Raw genomic sequence first — 13926 nt, forward strand, 5'->3', positions numbered from 1 at the left:
TGTGTGGGGGAACACAGCTGCGGAAGTGTTTGAGAAAGGAGAGAAAATTATCCAAATCCTCCTGGGAGCTGGTTTCGCCATTAAAAAGAGCAAAGTAAAGGGACCAGCTCGTGAGATTCAGTTCCTAGGAGTAAAGTGGCAAGATGGACAGCGTTAGATTCCTACAGATGTCATCAACAAGATCACAGCAATGTCTCCACCAACCAATAAGAAGGAGACACGAGCTGTCCTAGGTGCCATAGGCTTTTGGAGAATGCATATTCCTGAGTACAGCCAGATTGTGAGCCCTCTTTACCTGGTCACCCGCAAGAAGAACACTTTCCACTGGGGCCCTGAGCAGCAACAAGCTTTTGCCCAAATTAAGCAGGAGATCGCTCATGCGGTGGCCCTTGGCCCAGTCAGGACAGGACCAGAGGTGAAAAACATGCTCTATTCTGCAGCCGGGAACAATGGCTTGTCCTGGAGCCTTTGGCAGAAGGTGCCTGGGGAGACTCGGGGTCGACCACTGGGATTTTGGAGTCGAAGCTACAGAGGCTCTGAAGCCAACTACACTCCCACAGAGAAAGAAATCTTGGCTGCCTAGGAAGGAGTCCAAGCCACCTCAGAGGTGATTGGTACAGAAGCACAACTCCTCCTGGCACCCCGACTACCGGTGCTGGGGTGGATGTTCAAAAGCAAGGTTCCCTCCACTCACCATGCCACCAGTGCCACATGGAGCAAGTGGATTGCTCTTATCACTCAGCATGCCCGTATAGGTAAATTGAATCGCCCTGGGATAATGGAGGTAATTACAAATTGGCCCGAAGGTGAGAATTTTTGTGTCACAGATGAAGAACAAGAACCAGTTACACGGACTGAAGAGGCTCCTCCATATAACCAACTACCACCAAAGGAAACGCACTACACTCTTTTCACTGATGGTTCCTGTCGCATTGTAGGGATGAACCGGAAGCGGAAAGCAGCCATATGGAGCCCCACACGACAGGTCGCAGAGGCCACTGAAGGAGAAGGTGCATCAAGTCAACTTGTAGAACTCAAAGCCGTTCAACTGCCCCTAAACATTGCAGAAAGAGAGAAATGGCCAAAGCTCTAACTCTACACTGATTCATGGATTGTAGCCAATGCTCTGTGGGGATGGCTGGAAAAGTGGAAAGAGGCTAACTGGCAGCGTAGAGGAAAACCAATTTGGGCTGCTGATGAGTGGAAAGACAGTGCTACAAGGGTAGGGAGGCTACCTGTGAAAGTCCGCCATGTAGATGACCATGTCCCCAAGAGTAGAACTAATGAGGAGCACCAAAACAGTGAGCAGGTAGACCAGGCAGCAAAGATAGGGGTGTCCAAGATAGACCTAGATTGGGAACACAAGGGAGAGTTATTCCTAGCTCGATGGGCCCATGATGCCTCAGGCCATCAGGGCAGGGATGCAACCTATAAGTGGGCATGAGACCGAGGGGTGGATTTAACCATGGACAGTATTTCACAGGTTATCCATGACTTTGAGACGTGTGCTGCCACCAAAAGGCCAAGCAAGTGAAGCCCCTATGGTATGGTGGGCGGTGGTCCAAGTACAAGTATGGGGAGGCCTGGCAGATTGACTACATCACACTGCCCCAGACACGCCAAGGCAAGCGCTACGTGCTGACCATGGTGGAAGCCACCACTGGATGGTTGGAAACCTACCCTGTGTCTCATGCTACTGCCCATAACACCATCCTGGGCCTTGAAAAGCAGGTCCTTTGGAGGCATGGTACCCCTGAGAGGATTGAGTCAGACAATGGGACTCATTTCAAGAACAGCCTTATCAACACCTGGGCTAGGGAACATGGCATTGAGTGGGTGTACCATATCCCCTACCATGCACCAGCTGCAGGAAAAGTAGAGAGGTACAATGGACTACTAAAAACCCAGTTGAAAGCTTTGGGTGGGGGATCTTGCAAAAAATGGGAGCAGCATTTAGCAAAGGCCACCTGGTTAGTTAACACCCAAGGTTTCACCAACCAAGCAGGTCCTGCCCAGTCTGAGTCCCTGAATATAATAGATGAAGTCCCAGTGGTAAATGTCAGAGGTTTGTTAGGGAAGACTGTGTGGATCAATTCTGCCTCGAGTACAGACAAACCCATTCGTGGGGTTGTCTTTGCTCAGGGACCAGGTTGCACATGGTGGATAATGCAAAGAGATGGAACAACACGATGTGTACCACAGGGAGATCTGATTGTGGGGTGAAAATGATATGCAAATATCACTGTTCGTTGGATGTAACTGCCATTGTCTGTACATTAAACCATACAGACATGAGATAGAAGGAAATGTGTAAGTGTCGAAGGTCTGAGCAAGTGGAAGATGGAGCTTTGAGTGAGTAAAGTGAAAGGGGGGAATCCTGCAGCTCTGTAGTATGGGGCCTGGATTCAGTGGTCCAGTGTGGGGATGTGATGAGGGCATGATGGGTATTGCTTGTAATTTTTGGGGCAACAGAGGGAAGTTTTATGTGAATAAATGCATGATGTGTGGTAGTATGTTGCCGATATGGGGATAAGGGGTGGAATGTCCTAGGGTGATGTTATGATGCTTGTATCCCCATTCATGTGTTCTGTTTATGCTGGATATTCTGTTCTGTGCCTGCAAGACTGGCTCTGAAGAGTGAAAATTTTGTTTGGGTTTTCTTATCAGCTGCTCCCCCATGGCTGGCGGGTCACTTAGGGCAGTACGTAGTGCTTTTTTTGCTTTTTTACTTTTGCTTTTCGCTTTGTTCTCTTGCTCTTGCTTCTGCTTTGCTTCTGCTTGCTCTTGCTTCTGCTCATTAGCTAGTTTAGCTAAACAGTCCAAATTTCTTCCTGGACTGTTTCTCCTTTCCTTTTTTTGGAACTACTCAAACCTGCTTCGGACTGGGACCTGGAAACACCGAGAGTTTGCACCCTGTGGCCTGCAGCAGCTGCCCCAGTGCCAGAGGGATTGATAACAGAGCGACCACCCCCAAGAGAGACTTTCTGAATTTGTCATCTTTTTTCAGAGCGGTGAAAGAGTGGTGTCAATTTGGTATTGTTTATTTTGTGTGCTGGGGGGGTGCTGTGCCTGGTTCTTTCCAGGTTCTTTCCAGGTTCTTTCCACTTCTCTCTGAGGAATTCTTCCCAAACTGGTTGAGGGGAGGGGCCATGTGGGTTAGCTATCTGGAGGGGCCCCCTTTGGAGATTCTCTCCCAAATTTGCCCTAAACCAGGACACACGTGGATGGATGCACATGTGAAAAAGTGCAGCCACGGAGAGCAGTCTGGACTTTGGTTGTGGGAGGTAAAATAATGGGGAGAAATACAGCATAAATCCCCACTGAGAATAAGGTTATAGTGCATGCATAAGTCAGTATGCTGGGAAAAGGAGGGAAAAAACACATTTGGTATAACAAAAGATTCATTTCCTTCCCCCCCCTCCCGGCAGACAGGTTCCCATCACGGGTGTTTGGGAGGATGGCAACTGAACACAAACTAACCAAGCGTAATAGCAGTGGCAGCAGTGAGGGGAAGGTTGGGCTCCCCCACTCCCCTGACACCCTGGAGCAAGTTTGATCCCTCCCCAGCGTGCAGTCGGTTTTCCTGCGGCCAGGCAGCCCCCCCCACCCTGGTGTCCTCCCCCCTTCCCTGCAAGCGGCTCAGCCCCCCACTCTGTCCCCCCTTTCCTGTGGGTGGCTCTGACCTCCACTCTCTCCCAGCCTTCCCAGGGTGGCTCCAATTGCCCCATGGTGGCCGGAGCCCGCCGATTGGCAGGAATTAAAAAAAAAAAAAAAAAAATAGTTGATCTTTGCAGTTTTCACTGGAGGAGTTCAAAGCTTCAAAGCTGTTTGTGTGCACCACAACACAGTTGTAATGCTATTGGCTTTTACTATAATGATTAGAAATTTATATATCCAAGATTATTTGCAGCTAATTGAAACTTAAGCTTTTACCTATGCTCAAATCTACATCACAAAAAATTGCAACTGCTTTACCACACTGTCTTTGTAATTTCTTCAGCAAAATCATTCTGTTTTTATTTTAAGCATGTATTGTTCAAATTCTCAGTTATTATTACAGAAGTATTCCAGCAGTTTGCTGTGTTCGAAGAATCTCTATCCTAAAGGAAACTTCATAGGGATTCAATTATTAGATGGTTTGATTAGTTTTTAACCCTAAGGTTTTTACTCATAACTTCTATTCTTAAGAGCCTTGTTTTAAAAATGTGTTGAGTGACATCCACCAATTAGAGTTTGGGCTTTAGCCAAGCTTCTACAAAAAGTATTCAAGTCACTTTGGCTTGGCAATTTGACCCTTTATATATATGACAGCTGAACCTACTTTTAAAGTGAGCTTGGAAAGCCATTGTCCAGACATGATTTTCCAATTCTCTACTGATTTGAGGTTTATCAGCTGTTGCAGACTCTGAGATGACAGTTCAGTGTTTTAATACTTGATCATTATCTAATTTCATATGTGTTATTGATTATGTATATTATCTGATTAACTCCTAATTACTATCAATTTCTTTTTCATTATATGTATCATTTTGCTCTGATCTTTCTTCATGAACATAACCAAGACACAGTTGTGTCTGGAACTGTATAGAAGTAATTTGCCAACAAAAGCCTTATGTCATCATCATGGTATAATGTCCCTACTAACATTCTTCAGCTATTACCTGTTCCAGGACCAAGAAGGACATTCAGTGATGTTGAAGATCAACATTTCCAGCTAATGGAGTTTCTCCTGAGATTCAACTAGTCAGACTTTAAAACAGTGATCATTTATTTTATTTCCCTAAGAGACATCAGACATTATTATTTTGTTTTCTCATACTGTGAAACCCCGTATCAATGACATGATAGAAATGGGTAAGTTTTGTTGATTGTAATCTGTTTTTATGTGTTTTACCCCATATCTAATAGATAACCAGTGATAACTTTAATGAAATAATACCCTCACAAGAACCAACTGCTTTCATATAAGAATGCATGGGCTTGGTTCTTCAGAAGTTATGCAAGTTATCAGGGTTTTAAACACTGACCTGCTTGCTCCATTGGATATTTGGATATTAAACATATGGGTCAAGTGATGTTCCAACCTGTGCAATTTAGAGATTTTGAGGACAACTGGAGGCAGATGGCTGGGAAGGCTGCAGCAGATAACATGGGATTGCCCCTGAAAAAGAAAAAGGGGGACCCCCCCCCCCCCCCCCCCCCCCCCCATTTAACATTAAGAGGACCAATTCACGGATTCTATTAAGACTCTGAATGATGCCCAGAAATTGCTGGGTGCCATCAGTTGGTTACATCCTTATTTGGGGCTAATCATGACACAATTGTTCCTGCTGTTTAACATTTTAATGGGAGACCCTGATCTGAATTCACCTCAGAAATGGACTCCTGAGGCGCGACGAGCACTGGAGGAAGTTCAACAAGCTATTTCTGCTTGTCAAGTTTATCAAGTAGATCACTCCATTGATATCACTGTTTTCATTACCGATCCAGATTTTCAACCTACAGGTATCATTGGCCAATGGAGTGAAAAATGGTTTGATCCTTTGCACATTTTGGAATGGGTCTTCTTGTCCTATCAACCAAAAAAGATAGCACCCACTTGGCCCCTCACAGAGGTTCTCCAAGCCCTCACTGGGATTCGGGGGAACAGTCGCAGTTACCAAAGTCACCATCTAATTCAGGTGACGGGACCTGAAGATCATATAGCCTCTGTAAAGCCGTTTGTTCTGCCTGTGCCCATGGTATTATGGGGATGAGATGTACTTTCTCAGTGTGGTCTCAAAATTCAGTCTGATTTTTAATAGGGGCCATTGTGGCATGTGACACCCTGAAATTAACCTGGAAAACTGAAACACCTCTCTGAGTGTGACAATGGCCCCTCCCACTACCTAAATTGTGTGCACTCACTGACCTTGTCCAAGAACAATTTCAGAAGGGGCATATAGTCCCTGGATTTTGCCTGTGTTTCTAGTTAAAAAACTAACTGGCAAGTGGTGCTTGCTCCAAGACATCTGCAAAATCAATGCTGCTATGGAGGACATGGAAGCACTACAGTTTTATCTGCCATCCCCCACCATGATTCCTCAATATAGATGGCACTTGACAGTCATTGACTTAAAATACTGCTTTATGTCATTCCTTTGCATCCTGATGATGCTTCTAAATTTTCCTTTTCTGTCCCAAGCACTAACATGCAAGCACCCCTGCAAAGCTATCATTGGGTGGTCCTTCCCCAGGATATGAAAACCAGTCCCACTATTTGCCAGTGGCTTGTTAGGCGGGTCCTCAGCCTCATTTGCCAAAAAATGCCTTCTGCCTTATTATATCATTACATGGATGACATTCTTATTGCAACAGAAAAACAGGAAGTCGAGGAAGCCTTAGCCCTTGTTGTTGCTGCTGTAACCCAAGCAGGGTTTTGTGTTGCCTCTGAAAAAATCCAGTGCAAACCCCCTTGGAAATACTTTGGCTGGCACATTAGGACCGAGAGTATTTCTCAGCATTTACAGATTCAAACAAACATTCACACTTTGCATGATGCTCAAAAACTTTTGAGTTCCATTAATTTGGTTTGTTCCTTGTTAGGAATTTCAAATGCCGACCTGAGCCCTTTGTTTGATCTGTTAAAAGGGGAACCAGATCTCCTGTCACCTCGGCAGCTCACACCAGAAGCCTGCCAGGCACTGCAACTTGTAGCCAATGCTATTTCGAATTTGCAAACGGCCTGATGGGCCCCTGAGTTGCCCTTTTCTTTAATACTTCTGAATCCAGCTAAGCAACCCTATGCTTTGATTTTTCAGTTGGACCCTAAAGCGCCTGACCCCTTGCTGATCATAGAGTGGATTTTCCTGGCACACCAAATGTCTAAAACTGTAAGCACACAACATGAGATGTTTGCTTTGCTCATTTTAAAAGCTAGACAGAGACTTACCACACTTGTGATGCCTCAGGTTTTAGCTTTTATATTTTTCAGCTTCTATTCTGCTTTAGTGTGTAAGTCTAGGCTTCATATTAGGGGATAGTAAGCTCTCTCCATAGAATAGGTAGACAAAACAATTCCTTCTCTAGCTGGGGACCCAAGGAAAGCCGATCCAGATCTCAGGCCCAAGAGCATAAACAATGGTGGACCGAAGAGGGAAAACAAGAAGGATGGGACTTCATGGGCTAAGGCTGTAATTGGACAATTAGCTCCAATATGCTAATGGACCAAAACTTAGAAAAGTGTGAGACCCCATGACCTGTTGTCCATTTTGTGGCCATTTTGGGTTGTGCTGCCCAAGGTGGATCTATTTGAGGCCTCTTAATAAATACCTACTTTATTCTTTAGCTCTGTCTAGTCTCTGTTCTAGGTCAGCCTTCACAAGGCATCACTTGCAGGTGTGGATTTTTGTTTGATCTGTTTGCCTATTACTACTGTCTATTTACAGTGGCTGTTGCAGCAATCTGAAGTTTTTCAAATGGCCATCACTGGCTTCTCTGGACAGCTTTCTACACATACCTCAAATCACAAGCTTGTGGCAACCAGCTTTAATCTCCTAATGCAACCCAAGAGAAGTGAGGTCCCATTACAAGCTTTGACTGTCTTTACAGATGGATCTGGCTGCACCCACGAGTCAGAACTGCTTTGGTGGAACACTGATTTCAATTGATGGGATTCAGATGTCGCTACTGTTTCAGGTTCCCCCCCAGACTGCTGAATTGGCAGCTGTTGTCTGAGTCTTTCAGCGATTTGTCATGCCTTTTAACTTAATAACAGATTCTGCTTATGTTGCAGGACTTGAGGAGAGAGCTGAAGCTGCTGTACTAAAGGATGTGCCCAACAAGGAATCATTTCACTGGTTACAACAACTTGTTTTCCTTTTAGATACTAGACAGCACCCTTACTTTGTTATGCACGTCAGGTCTTGCACAACTTTACCTGGTTTCATTACAGAGGGGAACTGGCAAGCAGATTTACTTGTCTTGCCTGTTCAACTGCCGAACCGCTTTTCCCAGGCAAAACTCACTCGTTTTTTCACCAGAATGCTGCTGCGCTCACCTGTGCCTTTGACTCGACCACATGCCAAGCTGCTGGTATCATGGCTGTGTGGCCAGAGTGCCAAAGACATTCCTTCCCCTCCATTGCAGGAGGTGTTAACCCTAGAGGACTCAAAAGCCTTCAAATTTGGCAGATGTTACTCATTTTCCTGAGTTTGGCAGACTTAAGTACACTCGTTCCTCTATTGACACCTTTTCAGGTGCTTTGTTTGCATCCTGTCATACAGGGGAATCAGCAAAAGATGTTTGCAGTCACTTTACGAGTTCCTTTGCCGTCCTGGGAATCCCCTCACAAGTCAAAACTGATAATGGCCCAGCATATATTTCCCAGAGGATTGTAAATTTCCTTGCCCTCTGAAGAGTGACACATAAAACAGGGATTCTTCATTCCTCAAGGGGCCAAGCTATAACTGAGAGAGCCCATGCTTTGCTCAAGTGTCTTTTGTTACAACAGAAAGGGAGAATGAGGAATGTTACCCTGGCAGAGCAATTACAGATGTTTTTAAACTTTTTTAATTGCTCCCTAATGGATCCTAACCCTCCAATTGTAAGACATTTTGGCAATAACTCTCAGTTAGAAGTTAAACAGAAAGCCCCTGTTCTTATTAAGGACCCAGAAAGAAGATGTACAATTATGGGACCTTATCCCCTTGTCACATGGAGAAGAGGTTTTGCTTGTGTCTCTACAGAAAACAGCCTAAGGTTGATCCCGGCCAAAAACGTGAGACCTTTCAGAGAATCCTTGAACACCTCTCTTGAGGATTCTGATCACCCTGGCACTCCCTCCCTGGTTTTGCCTGCTTCACCCTCAGCTCTGCCTTCTCAGACCGCTGAGTCCGGATCCACTGAGAGCCTGCAGCCACCCAAACCAGCTTCTACCTCACCCGAAGGGACTCATCGATCTCTCACCACTTCACAAGCTGCACAGTCAACTCATTCCAGAGATAGTAGAAGCTCCAATTGCAGAACAAGTCTCTCTCTGAGAAAAACAGCAGAGATGGAGTGAAAGGACGCTTGGACTTACATTTGAAAATAACCCTATCCCTTGTTTTATTTGCAGAGACTATTCCCACCAAGTGTGGACTTTGTGTTTAAGTGCCAGAGAAAGTGGTATTGAGAATCATAGCACCAGCATCGGGATTGCCCACAGTGTGATCCTTTACGCTATTCGTTTGTCGATTGTATAATTTTAAAATTGGTGTGTGTGCAAGAGTATGGCTTGCTTCCACATCAGTATTTTTGGGAGCCAGATCCGCTTTCTCAGGCTGGTCCTTCTAGTAGGATTCCTTCTCAACAAAGAAGAGGTGGTCACAATGCCACACCTTCCAAAACTTAATGTGTGGCTTACGCTAGCTCAAGCTTTAAATTAATCCACATCGTGCCTATCCATGACCTCCCCCAGTGATTCTTTCCAGACTTGCCTAGTAGCCATGCCTTTATAGAAAAGTGAATAGGATGCCTTATACAACATGACAATGCACAGGGATTGTGCCACCCCAGGTCAAATTGAGTCAGTGTGGTGGTGCAATGATAAGTATCATAAAAAGAAAAGTAGACCAGCTGGATGGTATTTTGCTAACAAAAGAGGGTTAGGAGTAAATAAAGTTTCCGACTTTTTTACTCTTTCCCTATAGCCTCAAGAATTGGACATTTTTGGATCCACGCAGTCCTTTAAATGTTTCTTTCTAAGTTATACTAGTGGACCCTTTACTGATAAAAGATTCTGCCTTGATGTATTGGGCACGGGAATTTATGCCAATGCTTCTGCCTGGTGTAATCATACCCTGCCTCAACCATTTTTACCTGGGAGTGCTTCTATTGGATAAATAGACAATATATTTTTGAAATGTGGAAATAGAGCCTGGAAAGGAATACCAGGAAGGGCTATGGGAGGCCCTTGCACTTTTGGGTGACTAACCATGTTTCACTCCTTCAGGAAAAGCTTACCGTCTTTACACAGATTGATGCGAGCAAAGCCTAGCACACACACATATAGTCCAGATTGCGATGATAACATCAAATCCTGGAGCATTGGAGCCTGAGTGTTTGCCTCAATTATTCCATCTATAGGCACAGCACACACATTAAAAACTTTAAATAACCTTGGCTGCTGGCTTGCAAAACAAATGAATGCTATTAGCTCTGCTTTAACAGGCTTATTAACAGATGTTGAGGCATGCTACACTGCAGAATAGAGCTGCAATCGATTTTTTGCTTTTGGCACATGGACATGGTTGTGAAGATTTTGAAGGCTTATGCTGCATGAACCTTTCGGACAACTCTTTGTCTATTCATGCTAACATACAGGGCCTTTGAGACAGTGTAACCAAATTAAGAGTAGTAGAGGATAGTGACTGGCTTGGACACATATTTGGAGGATGGGGGCTTACTGGCTGGCTTAAACATTTAGCTAAAACAGGAATTTTTATTTTAGCCATATTATTGCTTATGATGATTTGCTTGCCAAGTGTTTTGCAATGTGTTCAGAGACTGATTGATAAATCCACAAAGAAAATTTTACTGGTGGAAAAGAAAGGGGGAGATGTAGAAATACAGCTAGAAATTTGAGCTGGGAGCACTGTTCAACTCATGACAGAAGTGGATATGTTAGCATTAGTAGGCCACAAGGCTTGGCAACAGAAAGCAGAACCCTGAAGAAGGAACGCAGAAGTTAACGGTGTGCTTGGTACCATGTGCTTGGTAAGCAGAAATTATGTAAGACCGTACATACATGCACTAGTCTGTACAAGGCTTTGAATTAAGCAATGTTACCTATTTACATAAACGTTATAGTTGTGCTATTTTTAGTTACAGCTGAAAAGGTATATAAACTCAGCTTTGTGTATCAATAAATGGCTTCATGTGTGCAAACCATGGAGACCGCATCTTTATCAATCACTGTCATGACTCAATTGTCTTGGGGATGCCATGCCTCCAAAGGACTTGTTTTTCAAGGCCCAGGATGGTGTTACAGACAGTAGTGTGAGGCACAGGGTAGGTCTCCAGCCATCCCGAGGTGGTTTCTAATGTTGTGAGCATGTAGCGCTTGCCTTGGCTGGTTCAAGGCAGTGTGATGTAATCAATTTGCCAGACTTCTCCATACTTATATTTGGACCACTGCCCACCATACCATAGGGGCTTCACCCACTTGGCCTGCTTGATCACAGTGCACGTCTCACAGTCATGGATAACCTGGGAGATACTGTCCATGGTTAGATCTACCCCTCGGTCTCGTGCCCACTTATAGGTGGCATCTCTGCCCTGATGGCCTGAGGCATCATGGGCCCATTGAGCTAGGAATAATTCTCTTTGTGTTGCCAATCCAAGCCTATCTGGGTGTGCTGGTTTAGCAATAATTGATTTATGGTGAACATAGAAAAAGTTCATTTTAGTTCTCATTATCATCTTTTAATTCTGTTAATATTTTTTTTTCATTTATACCTTTTAAATTTTTGAGGCTGTTTTGCCCTTAAAATCTTTTCTCCTAATCATTATCTCACCCCATGAGTTTTCTTTTCCCCTCCTCTGCATAATTATAGCAGAGGAGAATGAAAAAATGATTTTCATCAGTACACTGGCATTTGGCCAGCATCAACCCATCACACTGGGGCACCTCTATCTTTGCAGCCTGATCTACCTGCTCATTGTTTTGATGCTCCTTGTTAGCCTGACACTTGGGGACATGGGCATCCACATGGCAGACCTTCACAGGTAGCTTTTCTACCCGGGCAGTGATGTCTTTCCCCTGTTCAGCAGCCCAGACTGGTTTCCCCCTACACTGCCAATTAGCCTTTTTTCCACTTTTCTAGCCAACCGCACAAAGCATTGGCTACCATCCATGAATCAGTGTAGAGGTAGAGCTTTGGCCACTTCTCTCTTTGAGCAATGTCCAGGGCCAGCTGAACGGCTTTGAGTTCAGCAAATTGGCTCGATCCACCTTCTCCTTCAGTAGCTTCTGCAACCTGTTGTGTGGGGCTTCATACAGCTGCTTTCCACTTTTAGTTCTTCCCTATGATGCAACAGGAACTGTCAGTGAAAAGACCATAGTGTGTTTCTTCTGCTGGCTGTTGGTTGCACTGTGGAGCTTCCTCAGCCTGTGTCATTTGTTCTTGCTCCTCTTCATCAGTGCGACCAAAGTTTTCACCTTCCAGACAATTTGTAATTATTTCCAACATCCCAGGGCAATTCCAATTTCCAACATGGGTGGGTTATTTGATGAGGGCAATCCATTTGCTTTATGTGGCATCGGTGGCATGGTGGATAGAGGGAAACTTTTCTTTGAACATCCACACCAGCACCAGTAGTCGGGGTTCCAGGAGGAGTTGTGCTTCAGTGCCAATTACCTCTGAGGGAGTTCGGACTCCTTCAAAAGCTGCCAGGATTTCCGTCGCTGTGGGAGTGTAGTTGACTTTGGACCCTCTGTAACTTCGGCTTCAGATATCCCAGTGGTCAACCCCGAGTCTCCCCAGGCACCTTCTGCCAAAGGCTCCAGGACAAGCCATTGTTCCCGGCTGCAGAATAGACCGCATTCTTCACTTCTGATCCTGTCCTGACTGGGCCAAGGGCTACCGCATGAGCAATTTCCTGCTTGATCTGGGCAAAGGCTTGTTGCTGTTCGTGGTCCCAGTGGACATCATTCTTTTTGTGGGTAACCAGGTAAAGAGGACTCACAATCTGGCTGTACTCGGGAATGTGCATTTTCCAAAAGCCTATGGCACCTAGGAAAGCTTGCATTTTTTTGTTGATCGGTGGAGACATTGCTGTGATCTTGTTGATAACCTTGGTGGGAATCTGATAATGTCCATCTTGCCACTTCACACCCAGGAACTGGATCTCTCAAGAAGGTCCTTTGACTTTGCTCTTTTTGATGGCAAAGCTGGCTTCCAGAAGAATCTGAATGATTTTCTCTCCTTTCTCAAACACTTCTGCGGCTGTGTTCCCCTACACGATGTCATCAATATACTGCAGATTTTCTGGAGCCTCACCCTTTTCCAGTGCAGTCTGGATCAGTCCATGGCAGATGGTAGGACTGTGCTTCCACTCCTCAGGCAGCCTGTTCCAGGTGTACTGCACGCCCCTCCAGGTGAAGGCAAACTGAGGCCTGCATTCTGCTGCCAGAGGAATGAAGAAAAATTAATTGGCAATGTCAACAGTGGAGTACCACTTCGCTGCCTTGGACTCCAGCTTGTACTGGAACTCCAGCATGTACAGCACAGCAGTGCTCAGCAGTGGAGTCACTTCATTCAAGCCACAATAGTCCACAGTCAATCTCCATTCCCCTTCAGATTTGCGCACAGGCCAAATGGGGCTGTTGAAGGGTGAGTGGGTCTTGCTGACCAACCCTTGGCTCTCCAGCTCACGGATCATCTTATGGATGGGAATCACAGCATTTCAATTTGTCCAGTACTGCCAGCAGTGCACTGTCGAGGTGGCAATTGGTACTCACTGCTCTTCCCCCTTCAGAAGTCCTACTGTAGAAGGGTTTTCTGATAGTCCAGACAAGGTGTTCAATTGCTTAATGCCCTCTGTCTTTACAGCAGCTATCCCAAATGCCCACCTGAGTCCCTTTGGGTCTTTGAAATATCTGCTCTGGAGGAAGTCTATGCCCAAAATACATGGGGCCTCTGGGCCAGTCACAATAGGATGTTTTTTCCACTCTTTTCTAGTCAGGCTCACCTCAGCTTCCAACAGGGTCAACTCCTGCCATCCACTTGTCATGGCAGCAATAGAAACAGGTTCTGCTTCCATGTCTCGATGGGATTAGTGTGCACTGCACACCAGTGTTGACCAAGGCCTCATATTTTTGTGGTTCAGATGTGCCAGGCCAACGAATCCACACAGTCCAAAAGATGTGGTTTTCCCTGGCCTCTACCTGGCTAGAGGCAAGGC

This window comes from Agelaius tricolor, unplaced genomic scaffold (assembly GCF_023055355.1).
Source record: "Agelaius tricolor isolate 1412-34295 unplaced genomic scaffold, bAgeTri1.0.p SCAF_21, whole genome shotgun sequence".
Classification (NCBI taxonomy): domain Eukaryota; kingdom Metazoa; phylum Chordata; class Aves; order Passeriformes; family Icteridae; genus Agelaius; species Agelaius tricolor.